The sequence below is a fragment of the Psammomys obesus genome, unplaced genomic scaffold (assembly GCF_907164565.1).
Source record: "Psammomys obesus unplaced genomic scaffold, mPsaObe1.curated_primary_1811, whole genome shotgun sequence".
NCBI classification, from domain to species: domain Eukaryota; kingdom Metazoa; phylum Chordata; class Mammalia; order Rodentia; family Muridae; genus Psammomys; species Psammomys obesus.
The window spans coordinates 9,989,604-10,011,075 of record NW_026596143.1 but is presented as its reverse complement, the minus strand read 5'-3'; the positions used below and the strand labels follow the sequence as shown (position 1 = coordinate 10,011,075).

General features: G+C 46.4%; 1 pseudogene; it reads right to left on the bottom strand.

Annotated features, from left to right (window-relative positions):
* LOC129666309 (ribose-phosphate pyrophosphokinase 2-like) overlaps positions 1–10,986 on the bottom strand; it is a 40,745-nt pseudogene extending 29,759 nt beyond the window's left edge.
* Between the last annotated feature and the right edge of the window lie 10,486 nt (positions 10,987–21,472).

The following is a 21,472-nucleotide window of genomic DNA, read 5'->3' as shown; positions in this document are numbered from 1 at the left end:
CTAGCATTTCCCTTTCCAATTGTGCAAATTCTATCCCCCTCATTTTAAAAGAACTTCTCCTGGACAACTCTATGTTCAGTTTACATACTATGTTTCACTCATCTCTTTCTCTGTCATGCTACATTGACTTAGGAGTCCGGTCACTTGTATGCTGATAGCATACTCCATTTCTTGAAGATAATATCCATGGCTAGTCCTTCTCTTTTCTCCCACAGCACCTAATTTTCTTTACTACATACAAGGTAGCGAACAAATATTATTTGCGTGAGCTAATAAATGAATTACTTCTAATTATGATAAATAAATAAATACGAGACATCATTTGCAATGCAGACAAATGCCTGTGCGATTCTCCACTGATGAACGTAAGAAGATGGTGTAAGGAAGAACATGACCCAGGCTTGAACCAAAAACAAATGCTGGGGGATCCCAGGAGAATAAACTGCAAGATCCCAGTCTCTGCTCTGTCTGCAGCTTTCCCTTCGCCTGAAATGACTTCTTGCCACGATGATATAGGACTCACACTGTTCATCGGGATACACAATCCATCTTCAGATGTTCATAGTCACAGACAGGGGCGAGGAGGGGAACACTCCTGAGCATGCTCCCCTGTTGGTTTTGATCCCTAGCCAAGGCTGTCCACCTGCAGAAATCCCCCAACGATCACATTTCTACCACTCTGGCTGATAATGAAGATAATTGTTTCATCCAGTTTGTCAAAGCTGAAATGAAAAGAGGGCAAGGCAAAATAATGCTGCTGTAAATCACAGGGCCCAGACAGCAGAAGAGGGACAAGATAGCGACTTCATTAAGGGTTATGTATTGTGCCATTAAGTTGGCAGGGGGGTCACCTTTCGTGTCACACTCGGCCTCTGTGATGCATTGCCAGCTCTTCTTTCCAATAAAATTAAACGGAGATGTAAAACTGATTAGGGGCCATGTTTGCTTCAGCCCGTGGCAAAGGGAATGGTACAGGGAATAATTGATATAAGATTGTAACTGATGCATAATGGCAGCAATTTCTCTTCTTGGTCATTTCATTGCTGACCTTGCCCATTAAAATAAGCCCAGCTGCCTCAGAGAGAGACATTTTGTTTCCCATCAGCCCCAGACCCCATGGCAGCTCCCATTCCCCTAGCCGTTGGCCTCTCACTGAAGCAACAAGGCTATAAATATTTTGAGCCTGAGTTTGGGAGGGGTGGCTGGTTCTCATATGGGTAGGTCCCTAATGCTACTGTGGGCATGAGTCTAAAATCCCTAATTCTTCAGATGATATCTGCAGATAACTATAAACCTCACTAGTGTTTAGACACTGCCATGGTGAAAATTACTGTTGACCTTCTTGGTCTGAGTCCTAGGCCTACAGCCCAGGCCTCGCTGTAGATGCTCAGCTATTTGGTGGTAGAAAAGCTGCTATAAGCAATGAAGAGCGGATTTTACCTTTGCAATAGAAAATTATATTTTAGCAGGCTTTATGAAGTCAACAATTTGGACAATTTCCATGAGCTACACTCTGTCTATTGTTCAGTCAACAAATATTTATGAAAGGTCTATTAAGTACTAAGGACGGTGGTAAACATTGAGGAAATACAGTTACCTGCCTAGTCCATGGAGCCCACAACTAAATGGTGTTTTCCATTGGAAAAATTATGACTCACGTTCATTGGAGATTCACTATGCATTCATATTAAGCTAGATAAGTATTTTTGATTGTCATCATAGCAAGAGTGATTATTAACAGGTTTTCCATTTTATATGTGGAGAAAAAGGAGAAAGCCTAGGTTAAGTACTATGTAGGACACTTGGAGAATAAAAATTTGAGCCCATATTTAAGATGTCACAAGTTGATGCCGAGACCTAAACCCAGAAAAAAACTATTTTATTCACACTGTTGATCAATTTTATCCAGCACTCAAGATGCAATACTGTATGTTTAACCAAATGAAATTCATGGTCTGAATATCCTAAAGGTCAGGACAAAGCAAGTGAAATAGATCCCACGTAGTAAGCATTAGATGTCACACGGCATAAGATCCTTTTCAAAATGCAGCATCTGAAATAGGTGTTTTAGGGTGAAGAAAGGTAAGTGGGAATGCTTCTCTGTCTTTCCCATAACCATATTCTCAGCCAACTGTTAGTATCAAGATCATGGCAAATAGCAATGAATAATAATAATAATCATAATAATAATAATAATAATAATAATAATAAAAACAATCTGAGAAACAAGGCTACAGGGATGGCTTTTATCATGCCTCTGGCTGCCTACCTGCCTGGCGCTGCGTCCCTGTCCCCACCCCAACAGAAGAGGGGGAGACTTCATGAGTCAAAGTTCCTTTTCTCTTTGTCTCCAGGAATCTCAGCAGTTAAACCTGGATGTTTATGAAGTGTGACCCATCTTCATAGTAATCGTCACAGCAGTGATCTGAGAGATATTTTCTCAGACTCACTGAAAGCTTGCTGGATAGATGTGTTAGCCTGCCTGCCTGCTTGTCTGTTCGTCCGTCTGTCTGTCTATCTACATTCTACTACTTCCTGTGCTCTGACAGATTCTAGGGAATGGAGCAGCTCTGGGTGGGAAGGCTATAAATGACAAACAACGGTCTCTCTGCCAAAAATGTGATTAGACCAGAAGTGGGCTAAGTTAAAGCAGGCATCTCCTCCCACCACATGGAGCCATGACCCCACACATCGAGAAGGAGGCAAATGCTCTGAGCAAATGAAGACAAGAACTCTGAATACTTCCTCTTTCACAACTCCTGCAATACAGCTGGAGAGGCCCCATCTATACATAAACAACAGATAAAAAGGGAAAGCTCAGAGCCAGAGGACACTTATCATCTTGTCTTTTCTTCCTGACCCTCCTCAACCAGCCCCCTGCCCCCAGATCCCCGAGCATCTCTTGAGTGCTGAGCCACTCTGTAAGAGGCAGCAGCCTTGGCCTCAGGATTCGGTTTGCCACTCTAAGGAGAGCCACTGGGTCTGAAACTTCCCTGCGGCTCTTAGGATTTTTCACACAAGGTGAGATAAAGAGGAAACTCCCGCCTTGCAGCAATTGCAATAGTGAAGAAATCCTCCCTTAACGTGATATAGACACACACTGTGTCCATAGCCATAACGACAATCAACCAACCCTTACAACAGTTTTCTGAGATAAATGGTGGTTTTGTCACTTTGAGGATAAGGAAATCCGGGCTCAGAGATATGCTGAGGCTGCCAAACAGGCTTGGAGGGATGGTCTGTTCCCAGTGGAAAGAGTTTCCATTGCTCCTTGGGAGAAATGGCAAATATGTCGAGAAGTAGTTTGCATAGTTGACTCTCTCAGGCCTTGTCAAGATGACTTTCCAATAAATGGTCAAGGGAGTTGGTGGGAGCCTTAGCCAGCCTGCCTGTAGCATTCTCAGGAGGCCGAGGCAGGGGCCTTCTAGGGGCAGAGGGTAGAGGCAGCCCAACCAAGTAACAGCCTCAGTGTAAGTTTTCAGGGTCCTAAAGTGACGCTGTAGGAAGATGTTCCTTCTTAGGTCCCTGCTGAAGAAACATGGTCCAATGAGTGAGGTGGTGCATGCCTGCATTTCTGGCACTGGGGAGACTAACGAGGGAGGGGATCAAGGGTTTAAGGCCAGTTTGAGCTATGTAGTAAAGTTTTGTCTGGATCGGGGCGGGGGGGGTGTCAAGCTTGCATCTGCAGAGCAATGAAGCTTCGATAGAGGTGGGCATCCTCTTCCCTTCCTTTATCCGTGACATAGCTCCTTACCCTATCCCTATCACACTACATGAATGAGTAACTGTGAGTCTGTGAGCATCCCTGAAGAATGGAAGCCAAGCAGATCAGCTGGCTGTCGCCACTAGGTCTGCAAGAGCCTTCTTCGAAACTGGGTTGGGCATCCACAGGGGCTGGGGAATCTCGTTCTCCTACCCCTGTCCATTAGCCATCTCTCAGTCCAATGCCTCTATTTATTACCCATCCGACACTGGGAACGAAGGCAGGGAGACAAAAAATTCCTGAGAATTTTTAGAGAAAAGAAACAAAGAAGAGAAGACTTGGTGGTATGGTAGGAGATAATAAAATATTTCCACTTGATGAGCGAGGTGGGGTGCTATAGTAACCCTAAAAAGACAGGTGCACACCTGGGGCTTCGTGGCTATCGCAACTGTTAGATCAGGCTGGCAGACAGGCCCTTGGGAGAGACAGTACCTCCTGGCTTTTTTAGGAGAGCATTAGCAAGGATTTATATTTCTGCTCAAGCCCCTAACTCACCTTCTAACATTTGGAGAAGACATCACATGGCCAGCCAAAGCCCCAGGGAAATAGCAGCAGAATGTGGAAAAGACAAAGAGAGCTCAGTGACAGGTGACCAGCCCTCTCCCTGGAGGGTTTCTCACACACACACACACACACACACACACACACACACACACACACACGCATGCACACACACTCTCTCTCTCTCTCTCTCTCTCTCTCTCTCTCTCTCCTTTGCCATTTAAGGCAGAACCAGGAAACAAAAGAGAATGCAGCAAGTGGCTGAACTGTTAACAATCCAGGGATTACTCTATCAGTCTGTGCTCAGAGGCAGAAAAACTGGGTGTAGCCTCCATGGAAACCGCGAAGTTGGTACAAGTCAGAGGCTTGCTCTTTCTGAGTGGTCTGCTCAGCAGGAGAAACTGTGCACACTTCAAACCCATTTGGTCAGGGACATTGCTTCAGGGTTGTTCTTGCTGATAGCCTCCAGAGCAACTCAGCTTCTCCCACAATGGCTTTCTAGAAGAGCTTCTAGTGTATGAATGAATGAATGAATGAATGAATGAATGAGTGGATTTGAGGGAAAGATGCTTCATTATAAGGAACATTCATTCAGGCACAGTACAGAGGGGGAACGGACCTAAGGGGGTGGAGAAGCTGGAAATGCTGAGGTGTCTGACGCTGCTTACACAGAGGCAAAGCATAAGGAGCTCCCTAGACATGCCGACAATGACATCACATCCTCTGCTAGGATCCGTGCACAGAGGGACAGCCCCAAAGAACAAATCGTGGGCAACAGGACCCCGGCAGCAGGGGCTTCCGGATTGTAAGGGTGTTTAAAGCTTGCACCGAAGGCACTAGAGAGCCAGGGCAGCACAGCCATTAGTGGCCATGGAGCTCCCTTCTCTAGGCAGCAGGACAGCCAGGGCCCTCCTCACTGGCTAGATTTGCAGAGCCGCCCACTGGGAGCTGAGGGATTTTTTCTTAACGTCTTTATAGAGACCGGCTAATGTAAAGCTTTCCAACATAAGGTTGTTTTTCTGTTCCTTCTTCCTGACCTTGGCATTTTCTTTCTCCATTCCTTGGCTTGGCGCTGTCCTGTGGCCAGGTTTGCCTCTCATTTGTCAATGTTATTATTGAATTTTCAAATGCCAGTAGTACACATAAATCAATGGCTTTCTTCTCCCTACTGGCATATCCCTGCCACATGTGGTCATTCATTTTTTTAATAAGTCCCCCTCTCCTTTCACCCATTTATAAAAATGCATCTTGTTCTCCCACCACCGTCCATCACTGGCTGAGCCTAGCTATTTGTTGCCCCTCAGTGCTTATTCATCAACGTTTTCAAAAGCAAAATCACTCTTCGCCTCCTGCTCTTATTGTGCCATCAATCTTGACCAGAGGATCAATAAACTTCGCTTTTGCAATTTTCCCCCCCTCCAGAGCTGACTCTCTCCAAAGTGCCGTCTTTTTATTTACATTTTTAACTGATCATCAGTAGGGGAGGGAGGTGGCAGTGTCAGGGAAGCAAAGGGCTTTCATTTGCTCCCGAGGCAGCAATAACCATCCATGCATCGGTCATTTAACACGGTAACCCAGCGAAATTGATACCCGGCTCTTCCCTGCTCTGCGTCCACTCGCGTAAATCATAACCCAGGGAAACAAAAGCCTGGCCTAGCATTGTATCTGCCAAACAGGCAGGCGAGGAGGACGGCAGAGCGACTCACCCACTCCAAGCCTTGTTGGAGGAGACAGATGCTGACGCCCAGGAATTCCTCTGCTTTGTTTTATTTGTGTCCAGGGAAATTAAATGGAAAGACACGGCGGCATGGGTCAAAGGAAAGAAGCCTGAATTAATGACCAGCAGACATGTAATACTGACCTGGCAAATAAGCCTGGAGCTGACTAGGTCATTAGACTTGTAGACCTGTGGACACATCAGGTTCATGGGCGTCTAGCCTGCTATCGATGCGATGCTTCTTCCAGCAAGGAGGAGCAGGGTAAGAAATGCAAAACTACTTGGATGCAAATGAGTTACCTGTGAAAGTCAAAGGGATTTTCTTTTCCTCTCTTTTTATGCTTGTATTTAACAACACTTACTCAAGGCTAAACTAGGACACGTACAAATTAAAAAACAAAACAAAACAGAAACCAAACCAAACCTATCATCAGTAAGCATTACAGCATACTGTCCATTTCCTCTGTATTGGGGTACCTCAGAGCCTCTGGGTAGTGTATCTATTAGTCACAAACCACACAAGATGGCCACGAGGCCCTGTGAAGGGATGACAATGATGTCTTCCCTCTCACTGCTAGTTTTAATTAAGACTCCTTTTGACTAAGGGAAGTGGGGAAAGGATTTGCACACTTGAGTACTATTTTGCATATATAATGATTGATAGAAAACCATCATGTTAATCTCACAACAACTTACTAAGGCCAGTTTTGCACTATGTTTCAAGGATAACTAAATTGCCATGTAGAGACCAAGTTTCTTGTACATACCATAAAATTTGGATACAGCTCTCTGATTCCAAATTCAGACATTTTCCACTTCCTGATGCCAATTAGTCCTCAGGAGTCACCCGACATAGGTCAGGGAGACCCAAAGGGTTCCGTGAGTGGCACTTGAATCTGGGAGAAAAAGACAGTTTGTTTTTTCATCCTCAAAGCCACCAATCTCTTGCCACAGGCCTGACAATGGAGGTACAAAGTTCAAGAGACAAAGCAGACTGGAAGGTCTGCCACCAGATCTAGCAGGCACAGAAGAAAGAGCCATGAATGCAAGACAAGAGGCCCATTCCTAACTGGGAACAGAAAAGTCATTACTCTTGAGGCAGTTCCCTCCGTCTTTCTCAACCTCAGTCTCCTCAACTCTGAAGTTAAGGAGTCGCCTCTGGGATGTCTAAAAATCTCTCTTAGATGTGCTCATCGAAATCCTTTCCGGCATCAGCAGTGGAGGTCAAGAGCCCCGAAACACCACCCTGGCCAGGGTGAGGCACCGTATGAAATTCTGCCTGTCCATAGCACTGTGCAGGCCTGAAGGTGCACCTGGACCAAGCAGCTTGCAGCGGACATTTGGTACATATGCCCTGGCCTCTCTTTAATCTCCATAGCTGTAGTAGGGGAATAAAATAGGATTGGATGAAGACACTGGTTCAGGGCTTTCAATACTTGGATTTCACAGAGAAGTGGAATTTCAGATAAAAATATGAAATGAAATCTTCTGAACCATACATGGTACCGTCAACTTTTAATTTCTCCAAATAAGATGACAAACCACAACAATTTATTTTTGCCATTATGTCATGGACAAAGGACACCTTGGTGTCCAACGCTTAGAAAGAAATAATTGATAGGGACAAGTAAGTACACGCCCATCTACTGTTGTCTGGACCTGGTATAATAGCCCTTTTGCGTATCAAATTAAATGATACGTTATCTCCAAGCCACAGTGTGGCGATAACCTCACCTCAGACTTGGGCATTCCCACAATACACAGATCAGTTACTAAGTATGTGTGCATTGTCCTGCGGGTCTTAACTGTTAGGTACATAAATCTCTTTCCTGTCAGTGAGAGTATGCATTCCTTAAGTACTGGGGCCATTTCTTACCTTTTCATCAACAGGTAGAATTAGTTTAGCCATCTGTTTGTGTCTACTTGAGATTCGAGTATGGCACTGTTTTGTAGCTAATCTGGGCAGAAGGCAAGAGTCAGCTGAGGTAGGAAAGTGTGGGAAGTATTCGGTGGGGTCACATCAGAAGAGCCTATGAGATGCACAGGTAAGCCAGATCCAGAGCAGTGTGGATGGGCAGAGAACTCTAGGCACCTTGGGCCCGGATCCCTGAAGCCCAAGCTGCAGTGAGCTGTGCACATCTATTGAAGAGCCAAGGAACACAGAGAAAATAGAGATTCTGAGCAGAGGATTCTAAAAATCACCACTGCCTGTGCTTTCCTCGCCTTGTGAGAGTAACACAGCAATAACCAAGACTCCCAGTCAATTACTGCAGGCCTCAAAATGGCCGGCCTCAGTGGACACTGAAAAAGATGCTGGCTAGCATATCAACTGTCCTCTCTTTTAAACTAATCCCAAGAAAGGCACCGGAGAACACACAGCCCGGCTTGAATGGTAGCCAACCTGTCAATCTCAGGGTGGATTCGGTTAGTCTTGGGCATCGGGCTTAGGTAACTTCAACTGTTTTGCTAACAAGCCAGAAGTAAACAATGAGCGACCGGTCATTTTTAAAAGCCAGCTCCCCTGCAAGAAGAAGAGAGAGGAAGCCAAGAGGCCGAGAGGAAGTGCCTGCCAAGATAATAAATACAACCCCAAATCTCCAACATTTTGTGGTTTGACACTTAATTGATTAACTAATTTGAGGCAACAAGATTTAGTGTTCCTGCAGATTAGTGTCTGAGGAGTAATTAGAGCCATGGCTCCCATCTCCGAGGAGCATGGAAGCTGCAGCTTTTCACAGGTCAAACATGCGTCAGAGCCTACATATTACAGCAGATACAAGTGGGCTTTTGGAACACGTCCCTTTCCAGCTCTGCGTGCTGGGATTGCTCTGGAAAGGTCATTTGGCGCCGTTATCAGCACAGACAAAATCCCCTGCCTGTAATGTATGTGTTTATTCTCAAATTAAATATATTAATGTATTATTTGTTCTTAAAATGTCATGGAATAGATAGTGAGCTTAGCCCTCCTGGCAGACCTTTGAAGCTTAAAGAGTAATGTAATAATAGTACATTAATCCATAGGCCGTTCAGTCATCTCCCTGCGGAGGCCCCAGCCGCTGTGCGTGCTACAAAACGCTGGATTTGCAGCTCATGATTGTAGGAGTCCTTTTCCTTAACAATGGGAGGTTTGATAGAGGGCTTCTTACTAAAGCCTAGGAAAGGCACAGGTCCTGTGTTATTTAAGTGGGGAAAAAAATCCTACTGAGGACTTAAAAAACTAGGCAAAGGCCAACGTGGTCCAGGGTTAAAAATAATTTCAGGGAAATTGGGGAGTGAGCCAGAGAATTTCGTTTTTTTGCTGGTCTCCTTTGGCTGTGTCTTCATAGCAAGCGTGAAGGGATCACATTTAGAGACCCGGCACCATTCCAGAAAAGCGCCACTGCAGTCAGCAAAGGTGGGGCTTTGAAGAGGAGGAGCACCAGCAGCCCAGTGAGGTGAGGGCATAGGTGGGAAGGAAGGTGGGTAGAGAGAAAGACCGATGAATCCATGTGCTGTTTTACCCGCACAGCCCCCTTCCCTGACTCCCAACAGTCTTACGAGGTGTTTGGGAAGAAATTTTACATGCCTTCTCTGTGTAGTTTGGATCAATGGCTGGGTTCCTCCTCCAAGTAGCTGTTGCCGGAGCGGGGATCCCTGGAGGCTGACAATACGGGGTGGTCTCAGGAGGTGACCTCTGGAGACGTGCCGTCGAATTTAGAAAGGCCCCGCTGGTTAATACAGCCTCAGCCAGTCCTGAAACTTTGGATCTTGCATGGCCCTTAAGAGTTATCACAAACTGAAGCAAAGAGCCAAGGCTCCCAAACACCCCCGCACTGGCCAATCATTATTTGTCTCTCTGGAGAAGAGAGGCATAACCTTGGGCAAAGAACAGTTGCCTGTTCTCAGCAGCTATGCATCTGCAGGCTTTCAGTAGCCAGTGTTCCCAGCGGCTGGGGACAGATGCTCTGGCCCCGAGGAACGAGGACCGGCTTTGGCTGGGAGAAGCATTTCAGGCAGTCCCCTGGGGTGTGCCTCTTCATTTCTCAATCTCTTCCTGAGAAATTAACTTACTATTCTCAGCTATTAACAGCTATTCTCGCCAGCTGTTCTGACCCTCTGCTGCCCTCTGGTGGCTACTGGCACAACTACCCCAACCAGGGAGGCCCCTTCGATCCCTCCCTTCTCACACCCCGACACCTGTCAGGGTATTGGTTCATTCCCACAAACGTGTCATCCTGAAATGTTCCTAGTACTCAAGAAAGACCTTCTTTCTTTTCTTTTTTTCTTCCACCTTGTCAGTACGAAAATTAAATTCTGACACAATACAGACTTCCGTCTGTTTCCATCTTGAAGGTTTTCAGGGTCTTCAGGTTATTGTTAGTTATTATTATTATCTATTAATTACTGAGTATCTCCTTGGTATGGTCTTGTGAGAGCAAGATCCTTCAGGGAATAGTGGCTGAGGCCTGAGAGTAAAGAGGACCCAAATGGAGTTGCTCATCCCTTTTATATGGCCTAGGGCTGGCCAAAGGTCTAGGACTGACCTTCCTTGCCTCGAAAGCTGTACCAGCTGGCCCAACGGCAAAGACAAAGACTCTTTCCTGAGTGTGAATTAAGGTCCTGTCTCTGGCGCTTGCTGCTTGAACCTCTTCTCTAAGGACCAGTTTCCACACCTGTGGAATGTTCTAGTGTGGGAACTGGGATGCGGGAGGGGTTGAGGGTGATGGAATCACCAACCCCGGACACAGACTCCAGAGACCACCATCGAGGCCCAGATCTATTTGACTGAGTAGAACTAAGCCTTTTTTATTTATACACTCGCTTGACCAACGGTGTCAGGACCTATGGGGTTTGGACACAAGCTGTTGGAGTCCAGTTGACCTCACTTGGCACTAAGGTACCCGGGATCTTCCATGAGGATGGGGGAGTGGCCACCGCCCTGTTCCAGGCCCTCCCACGAGGCTCTTCTGGTGTGCCAGGGGCCTTCTTTTTGTGCCTGGCAGTTTTCTGCCGCGCAGGGCTCCATCGTCTGGGTTATGACACCCTTAGCCTCACTGTCCGCAGGTGTCCCGCCCCTGCCCCAGGAACCCCACATTCTAGTATCTACTGAACAACTCGTTTGCAAAACATTGAATTTGGTGGGCCTTCCAAAGCACATTGCAAGCACTGGCTTTGTTCAGGAGCTTATCAGCATTACATGTGAGTTTTAAGAACCCTCGAATGTCTTTCCCCGTAGACAATAGTGACAGAGAACTACACAGATCTCAACCTGCCACAAACTGTTCTCTGGGTGCATATAAAGGCATCCAGCAAAAGGAGGATCTTTTCAGAAAAATCACAAAAACATGAAGAAAATGTGGTACAGAATAAATGAGCAGGGAGATATGAACTTCGCCGCAAACCTCGGTATACCCCTGTATGTTCACAAAACGGCTCCCTGATGCCGACGAGGCTGAAGGACATGCCTGGGGGCGACACCTGTTCTGCCAGACCTGCCCTGCAAGGCCCGCTCCCTTAGACACAGCCTTCCTGAAGAGACAGCAAGCAAAGGCAGCCAGTGACGGAACTGAACCCCCAGACTGTGGGAACTCACGGAGAGAATGGTCTCTACAAGTGATACGTCTGGAACAGGTAAAGTCAGGCTGGAGTTACATCCGGGAGACTAGCTATGTGGAAGTCAGTCCCACCAGTACTGAGAGTTCCTGAGAATATTCCGAAGCCCTTACAGGCACAGTGGCATAACTACCTCAACTAGAGAATGGACCAGCGGGGCAATGTTACATTCCTCTTAAGTAGCATGCTTGTCAGAAATTTTGCAAAATTGAAAAACTAACATGTAAGCAAACGTAAGTATATGTCCATAACATTCGTTCCGTGTGTCAGTTTGTGCTTAACGCTTAACTAATAGCGATAAATATCAGCATGGGAAAGGCTCGGGAAGTGAGGGGAAAAGTAGCACACAAAAATCAGCATATACATCGCAATATTGAGTTTTTGATATGGCTGTACAGTGTATTTGGTATAGCTACTAGAGAAAAAATGGAGAATTAAAACAATAAGGAAAAAAAGACACCCCCCTTCTGTGAGTGTGTGTGTGTGTGTGTGTGAATCATTTGTGGGACTGAGAAGGCAGAAGCCTTTTGGAGTCAGAACAAATACCTGAAGAACAACAAGAGCTCAACATTGTCATCCAGGTAAATAGCTGTCACACAATAACTTTTATACAGTGTAGGTTCGGAACTTTAAATACTTTTAGTGCAGGGTACTTTGTTTGGGAAGAAATGTAAGCTGAGTAATTTTCTTTAAAATTACACTCACCGAGAACGTTTGATCTAAGTTTTTAAGTTTATGTATGAAAGTGGAAAAATAATCACTTCAGATGTCAAAAAAATCTTCGAGTGTAAAATGTTCCCCAAAGCTCTGGGCTTTGTTTTGTGGTGGAAGTCAGGAAGCAGTTAAGTGTCTTCCGGTAGGAACTGGAATGCTCATTTGGTCAAGAAGAGTAAATGCTGATAAGTTGGCACCCTCATTCTCAGAAGTCCCCAATGCGCACCAGCACAGGATTCACAGCATGTGGTGGTGTTCAAGAGAAAACTCGCCATTTTGTTTGAATTCACAGAAGCGGGAGCCTAGCTCCTTGGCCTGGCCTTCCCTGTCTTCTGGAGATCTCTTTCTCTTTACGTCACTGGGGACACACCTGGAGGCAAGGTTCTATTTTAATTGCCCTTTTCCACCTTACAGAGACCACCAGAAACAAAAGATCCCCTAGCTCCAGGCTCATGAGCAAACTTCCCGTGGAAGGGATCTTCCTACTTCTCAGTGTCCACTTCCTTGGGACCCGGAAGGGGTGGAGCTGAACTCTGGCAGAGGTGGGTCAGATGGACAGTGCTACTTTTAATCTTAAGATAGAGAACAAGGAAGCATGAGAGGGAAAAATAACTATCCTGCTCCTCCCACCCCTTGGTTAGCAGGCCTTGCTAAATCTGAACCCTGCAGTGTGATGGGGACTGCAGAGCAATCTAAACCAAAGGTACTTATCCGAGATCCACAGCCAGAAAGCTTGAAAAGAGATGTCCAAATGAGCCAAGATGGCAGCTCTATCAGGCAGGCAGGACAGCTTGAAGGTCTATGGGAGTGCAGAGGTAGAGAGGGACCCTTTCCCCTGTAACCCTCAATTGAGGAACCATAAAGGTCACAGAGGGAAGGGGCTGAGACTCCTGCCTTCTGTTTCTGTAATGGTATTAGCAATGACTCTTTCTTACTCAATCGCACTCCCAAAGGATTGTCAATAAACTTTTTATGTGCCATAACTGTTACATTAAATAAAGCTGAAAGTATTGAGTAAACCGACTGTAAATCACTTTAGATGCCTTGGAATTACATTAAGTGTGAGAATTATGGATCTTTTGCTGCTTGCAGAAACAGAGAAACGACAGAGCCAGGGGTTTTTACGCTGCCAGCCTTTTGAAGATTTTTTAAATTATTTTTTTATGCTCCACGACAGCCATCTCTTGTAAATGACTTGTTCAGGGGCAAAGGAGGAGAAAGGCAGAGAAAACTAGTGGCTGAGTGGGAGTGGAAAGGAAAAAGTGCCTTGCAGTGAGGAACACAGCCCAATTTCCTTTCCCTTTTGCATGTGTCTAAAGAAATCTTCTTTTTTTTAAAGATTTTCCCCCATATTTGTACATTTTAAGTTAACGATGAGGGGACGTGTCCAGACACAGATTTGCAGGGTGCATACACATGTGTATGAAATACCCCTTCTTTGAACTCCCTAAAACTTTGTCCATTCTAGTTTCCCCAGATGTTGTTTCTGTGTTGTTAAGCTCTTGCTTTTATGGTGGCTGGTGTTCATCACTTATCTGAGGCCTTCACAGGGCCAGGCCTGTGTTTTAAACAGAGTTGCCAAAGGGCTGGAACTGGAGGAAGTCTGGAGAAAATGTTGATAAAAGCAGAACTCACCCAGACGGATACTCCCCAGGACTAGTTTTGGTGTCAGAACGGGTTTGATTTTGTTTGGGAGTCGAGGGGTTAAGGATGCTCTCCACCTAGCCTGGTGTGTCTGGTATGTCCACTGGCCACTTAGAGCAACAAAATCACCCTCTGAGTCTGGTGAGGGCTACCGCCATAATCATCAGAATGGTGTTGGTTTTCCTCTTAGAAAAGGAAGGGTGAAAAGAAGTCATGGTACTTCCAGGCCAGGAATGGGTGTGGCTGCTGAATAATTCATAGGAAGCCATAAAATGGGGGAGGGAGGAGGCAGAGTACTGCAGAGGGAAGTCTGCCTTCAGATACCCAAGCCTAACCCTGGGAGTTGTGAGAATCCAGAGGACACAATCTGATGGCAACATAAGACCAATTGGCTTGTCTTACCCGACCACTAAAAACCCATTATTATTTTAAAATCTGTTATTTTTAAAAGAATAAAACAATAAAAAAATTTTTTTCAGCTAACCCGATATATCAGATCTGGGCTCCCGGTCTGGCTAGGGAAATGAGTCAGCCCAGTCTTATGCAACAGAAAAACAGTGTAATGAGATCCATAGCTTAGAAAGGATTGAGTGGTATAACACAGTGGAATTCGGAAGAGGGAGACCCAAGAGGCCCTCAGGATTAGAAATGTTGGAGATTCACAAGTTGGTGCTCCTTGAGAACGTGGAATGGAGAGGGCACGGCCAAGTGTTGTGAGAGACAGAGAAGAGAAAGGGGTCAGGTTGCCCAGCAGGTAGAGTGGGTTAGGGAGGGCTGTGGAAAACCAGGCAGGTAATGTAGTCTCTGGAACAGTTTTTGCGTAATGGTCTTCAGAAAATTAGGGTCTGTCTGAGTGTGTCTGGGCAATTTGTCAACAGCCACAGCCCTTGCTACGTACGCCGACCTGGAGCTGCAGCTGGGAATGTGGAGATGAGATAGCAAGGGCTGGGTGAGTCATGGCTCTAGGTGGCATTAGAGCTGGCAGACACAGGCGCTGCTGTGTTTCCTTCTGTTGTAAGCTGCACAGAGGCACCACTACCCTGTCACACAGACTCTCTTGTATGTCAGGACTGGACACCCCCAATTCTGGGTTTTGACCTTGATATTGACCCTTACTGGTCCTATGGCACAGAACAGCTTTCCTTACCTCTCACGATCTTGGGAGGTGACCTAGGAAGGTGGAGGTGGATGATCTGAGAGTCATTTTCGACTCTAGTTGTTCAGACTGCTGTGTCTTTTTCTATATTGCTTTCCTTGTCACTAGACAAAAGGTCAGGTGAGAGTCAGTACAACCTGCTTCCTTGGCTGTGAACAAAGACCACACTGGAGCTACCAGCCAACTCATCTTGATGCAATCAGAGAAATGACTCTCAGTCAAGCTTTCTCCATTGCTTAAACGACTGGGTCAAGGTTTAAACTGGTTAATCTCCCAGAGCTTTGAGTCCCATATCTGTGTAGCGATGAAGCAAATGAACAGTGGGTTGTGTGTGTGGGTTTGGGGGGAAGGCAGCAGAGACCCTATTCAAGATCTTTGGTTCATTCAGCAGCCTGGGCAGGGTATAATTAGGCTCATGGGCTCCAATAATCCTATAATTTAGCCCAAAGAGCAAAAAAGCCTGAGTTTCAGGTCATCTCTGACTGTTCCTAGAGAGGGCTAGTCAAACAACAGTGTGTGTGTGTGTGTGTGTGTGTGTGTATACAGAGGCTTCGATTTTTCAAATACCTACTTTATTTAATGTTCTCAAGCGCCTCTACCTCCCTTCCAAAACTCCAGCTTTAGATAGAAGATTAGTAGGGAAAGGAGCTGTAGACCTGTTAGCTATTTCCTGCTGATGCGGTCATTGGGTTCTTTGGGGATATACTAATCTCATTCATCAGGATACCAGCAGTCCAGTCAGGCAGCAAAGCAGCAAGCCACAGCAGCAGTGGTGGTATCACTCAGCAGAAGAGGCAAAAATGCCAAAGCTTCACAAAAAGTTCTCTGGAGCATTTTTTTTTTCTCTGCGAAAACCAGCAGAGTGATCCGAACTGTTGCAAAGCGTAGTGATGCAAAAACATTGTCTCACTGCCTGTGGGCTTCCATTTATTCCTTCTCAGAGTCCACACAAGGGTGTTTTCCAGGTTACAAAACCCATGCCCCTTGTGTAGGGTAGTTTCCAGCTGACAAACATCACACACCTTCTCACGGGGGCTGTGAAAACATTCCCACATCCTACACTTGGGACCAAAACAAAAAACATATTCACCTGACACAAATGAGTTTCCAAAAAGAACAGAAACTTCCGTTGTGTATGTGTATGTGTGTGAAGATAAACTATGAATATAAAGGTAAATTGATGTCAATCTTTCTTATTCCCTCTTAAATTTTGAGACAGTGTCTCTTGCTGATCTGGGTCTCACAGATTGCCTAGACTGGCTTCCAGCAAGCCTCCATGATCTACCTGTCTCCCTCCTCTGGGCACTGGAGAGAGATGGTGTCATCTCTCACGTGAGTACTGGAGATCCAAACTCAGGCCTTCATGCTTGCACAGCAATTCCTTTGCTCAACTGAGACATCTCCCCAACACAGCCAAAAAATATAATCTTGAGCTACAAAGCTAACTGCTACAGGGAGACTTTATAACATACTGTGGACATACATATTAAAATATTTATAGACGAATGAATACATAAGAGGAAAAAAATCAGTGGTGGGTTTTTTTAATTGAACAGATGCCAAAGATGGCACCTACACTTTGCTTCCAAGTAGAGATGGAGGCAAAATGTGAAAAGATATTTATTGAGGTCTATTTGGGCCAGGAACTCTGGTCTCTGATGAGAAAATGGTGAATAAAAATAGGCAAACTTATCACCACAGGATAGCCTAGGGGGAGACAGCCTAGGGGAATGAAAACTGCTGGGCCAGTTTAGTAAATTGCTACAAGCATTTCAGAGAATGGGCACTGAGGTGAAGATGCCAAAGCCTAGGTTTGGAGTATGATAGTTAGTACTGATAGGACCTAGTGTCCCCGAAGTGACAGGCCTCTGGAACTACCAGTGTGATGGGTCAGCTAGCTCTGGTTGCCTGTGGGGATTATCTTCATCAGCTTACTACCCTCCCAAGCTCTGGTCCTGGACTACTAAGGGTCAAGCTAAGGGAGCGTCTCATTCATTCCTGACAGTGGGTGAAACGTGACCACGCATCTCAAGCCCCTGCCTCCAAGACTCCCTGGACAGGAGGGATGGACTGTGCCCTTGAGCCGTTTGGCCAATGAACTCTCCCTTCCTTAAGTAACTTTATTTCAGGGGGAAGGGATAGGGGAAGTAGAGTTATAACAAGCATCAAGAAGGAGAGGATCCAGTGACAAATGACTGGCATGTGTGGGAGGAACCCCCAAGGTCACATCTGAGCTGACATACTTTATTTGTTTGTTTATTGTTTGTTTGTTTGTCTTTTTAATCATTTAATTGTTTGCTTATGCCGTGGTGCATCTGTGGAGGTCAGAGGGCTTGTGGGAATTGGTTCTCTCCTTCCACCATGTGGGTTCTGGGGATCAAACTCAGCTCAACAAGCTTGAGCTGTCTTACTGAGCCATCTTTCCGGTCCTATTCTTTTTAATTATTATTATTCCTTTTCCTTTTTTGGGGGGTGGTGGTGGTGATCGTGGTTGTGTCAGAGTTGTGTAATCCAGGCTGTAGTGGAGCTTGACCTTGAACTCCTGATCCTCGTGCTCTGCCTCCACAACATGCTTGAGCTCCAGGCCGGTACCCTCATGCTCAGTGGTGGAGATTAAACTCGGGAAGACTTCATGCATGCTGGGCAAACATTGTACCAACCCACCTGAGGCCCTAACGACGAGCAGATACTAATCCTCGTCTTTCACATCCATGTCCAGGGCTTGATTTTCCCTTCCGGAAAATCACTCCAAATATTTGTTTCAGTTCTCCTGGCCAGTCCTATCATCCCTGCATGCAGATGACACACTCAACCCTTAAATCGTAATTTAAATAAACTGTGCAATAATTATGAGAAACAACAAAGTAACTATTTTTTTTTCCTCAGTAAAAATACAGATCTGGGTTTCTGCTGCAAAAGCAGATCCCCTCCCTCCCCCCAAAAAACCCCTCCTTAGTCCCCCTGCAGGAGCTGGGCTGGTGTGTAGGGCAAGCCCGTGCCCCTCCAGAAAGGCAACACAAACTCCCCTACCTCGCCGAGCCAGGCTGATGAGAAAATCATTACTGGAGATGCCAGGTGGGACCCCCTCTGTTTTGCTGATCTTGTAAATTGTCTAGACTCAAGTGTCACAGGCATGTCTTACAATCCGGAAGATAACGCCTACATTTTGTAGAGCAGAAGCATATTAACCTCTGTGGGCCCTAGCAGGGTTCCGACAAAGAATGCCTGGTGAAAACAGCAGTGCTCATGGTAATTGCTTGCCATGCGGCGGGGGAAAAATGATCCAGAGCTGTGTGAAGATAAGGAAAAGTGGCTGGAGGCAAGTCACCTGGGTTTTATTATGCTTGCCCTAAAAAATAATTAGCATAGCCTGTGAAATCATCTCCGGAGAAGTATGCAGGGCTGACTTTTGCCCTCAGAAGGAAATGGTGACCTAGCTTGTTTTTCTGAGAGGGAGGGGAGAGAGACTGAGGCAGAGACAAAGAGAGAACTTGCCCATGCATCTGTGATGGCAAACAACAAATGAAAGATCCAGCTTTAAAATAAATGTGTCGGGAGCCACAAAGGGCCCAGGGCATAAACGTTCAGAGCCAACAGCTGTCTCTTTGGCTCTACCCAGGTGGAGCCAGCCACGCCTTAGCAACCGGTGCTGCCCGAGCGAGAGCAGAATTATGACTTATTACCGTAAAGGACTCTAGGCTAGGTGAGCTTGTTGAGTCCTCTCCTTATGGCCAGCTAGAAGGACACAGAGTCCAACCGTGCGTGAACGCACAGGCCTCATGCCCCCATGCTCCTGCTGACCATAGCCAGAGCCACAGCAAGGGAGCAGAGTGGTCCCCTAACAGTTATCAATCAGTACTTCACAGCCCAGGCCTCTGATTTGGAGCAACCCAAGGGAGCTGTGTCTGGCCTGGTTCATCATGGGAGTAGACGCTGAAGAGAGAAAGAGCAACATTTTGTTCTTCCTCATGGAAAAGAAAATCCAGTATGCCCGTGCAGGAATGTCAACATTCACTTCACTAACCAGGCAGGAGCAAGACTGTGGAAGATGCCCCGCATCACCAAAAACTTTTTCAGTTTCCTCTCAGGGACTAGAATGTTCCAAAGGGACAGTGGGTTTAGAATCATGAACTCGGTGAGCCAAGGTTAACCTGTTTGTTCCCTAAAACTCAGGGATGTTCACGTCTCCAGGGAGGTGACTGTTTATTCGAGAAAGTATCCAGCCCCTTTGTTTTTAACAAAGAAGCAGGAGGCAGGGCCTTGTTTCTAGGCAGCAAGTGTGAGGTAGGTATAGCTAACCCCCTTTGTTGGGGCTGGGGCTTTTCTGGGGAGGGAACATATCCTTTAGAGTAGGAGCAGAATTAGCTAGGTGTGTCAGCACTGGCCCAACTTAGCTACATGGCCTCTGTGGTTGTTTGAATAGGAATGGCCCCTTTAAGCTCATGAGTTTGAATGCTTAGTTATCAGGGAGTGGCACTACTTTGGAAGGACTGGGAGGTGTGGCCTTGCTGGAGGGGGTGGGCTTTGAGGTTTCAAGGGCTCAAGCCAGGCCCAGTCTCTCTCTCTCTACCTATCTGTCTCTCTGCTGCCTGTGGATCTGGATGTAGAATTCTCAGCTACTTCTTCATTATCATCTTTGCTTGGGTGCCATTATGCTTTCCTCCATGATGATAATGGATTAAACACATGAAAGTGTAAGCAAACCTCCGATCAAATGCTTCCTTTTATAAGAGTTGCTGTGGTCACGGTGTGTCTTCCCAACAGTGGGGAACATGGACTCAGACGGCCTCTCAGCATCTTCTGGCTCCAGATGCCTCCTGAGTTCCAAAGGTTAGGGCTTATGGCATCATGGTGATTCAGATTCGCATCATCCATAGCCATTCACTGCCACCTACACCTGCCTTCTACCGCTTGCTTCTTTCGAGCAACTTGGCAGGCTGTGTAAGTCACCTTGAGGTGATGTAACAAAAATACAGTAGATCAAGGACTTCACAGGAATTTATTCCTCACAGCCCTGGAGGCTGGAAGTTAAAAGTTGAGGATGCTGGCACCTGGGGTCTGGTGGGGTTCTTCCTGTTTTGGAGATGGTGATTCTCCTAACCTCTCCCCAGTGCATGGGATAAACAAAAGACATTTCTCCTCCCTTCTCCTAAGGGCAGCAGCACAGTGGGACCTGGCCCACCCTTAGAGTTCATTTGACTCTAGTTACCTCCAGAGAGCTCTAGCTCAATTACAGTCCTGTGGGGACTGAACTCTATCCTGTAGGTTAGAGAGGGAAGACACATCTAGTCCATAGCAGAGGCAAATGTTATTACTGTAGCCCAGGTAAAAGTCATCATCAGTTTCCAGATAAGGTCCAGAACCCATTGATACCACCACAGGTCAGCCAGCAAGAACACAGTGAAGCAGAGCTTCAGAGCTCAGCCCCTGAACCATGGTGTCTTGTTCCAGATCAAAAACTACAAGACAAGACAACAACTTTGCCATCAGGTCTTCTGTCTGGTCAGTGCAACGAAGCCCCAGGTCTTCTTGCTACAAGAGGAAGAGCAAGGAAGAGGTCAGCCTTTTGGATTCTCTGTCTGCCTGTCCACCCATTGCTTCTTCCCTCTTGCCCTAGCCTTTCCCCTCCTGCCCTAATCTCTCCCCTCCTCCTCTAACCTCTTCCCTAACCTCTCTTCTCCTGCCCTAGCCTCTCCTCTGCTCCCCTAACCTCAGCCCTCCTCCCCTAGCCTCTCAGCTCCTCCCCTAGCCTCTCCCCTTCTCCCCTAGCCACTCTCCTCCTCCTCTAGCCTCTCCCCTCCTCCCCTAGCCTCTCCCCTTCTCCCCTAGCCTCTCCCCTCCTCCCCTAGCCTCTCCCCTCCTCCTCTAGTCTCTCAGCTCCACCCCAGCCTCTCCTCTCCTCCTCTAGCCTCTCCCTTCCTCCCCCAGCCTCTCCCCTTCTCCCCACTCCCCAGCCCAAGACTTCAGCACTGAAGATAGCCTAACCCAGATGCACACACTCCCCTGCACAGCCCTATGAGAGCCTTTTCTCATGGCCCAGCTGATAATTTATTTAGTTTTGCTAAGTGTTCCTTTACAGGGAAGGAGAAAGGGGAGGGGTGAAGGGGAAGATGGGTTGCTGTCTTTGAAAAGCCGACTCATAAATGTTCAGGTACGTTCTTTTTTTCTGTAGGCTAAGCAGCTTTCTCAGCCAAAAAAATAATCATGCTGCAAGCATCTCTGAGGTCTGGAGAGAGCAGACGTATTTTATCTCTCTTTGGTGATGGCTCTGAGCGGTTAATGCTCTTGCATTTTAAGCTTGAATGGATTTTTGTCCAAGGCAGCTATAGGTTTTCCCCCCCTCTTATAAAGGTCTTTGTAGCCCTAGAAAACAAGTACCCTTTAA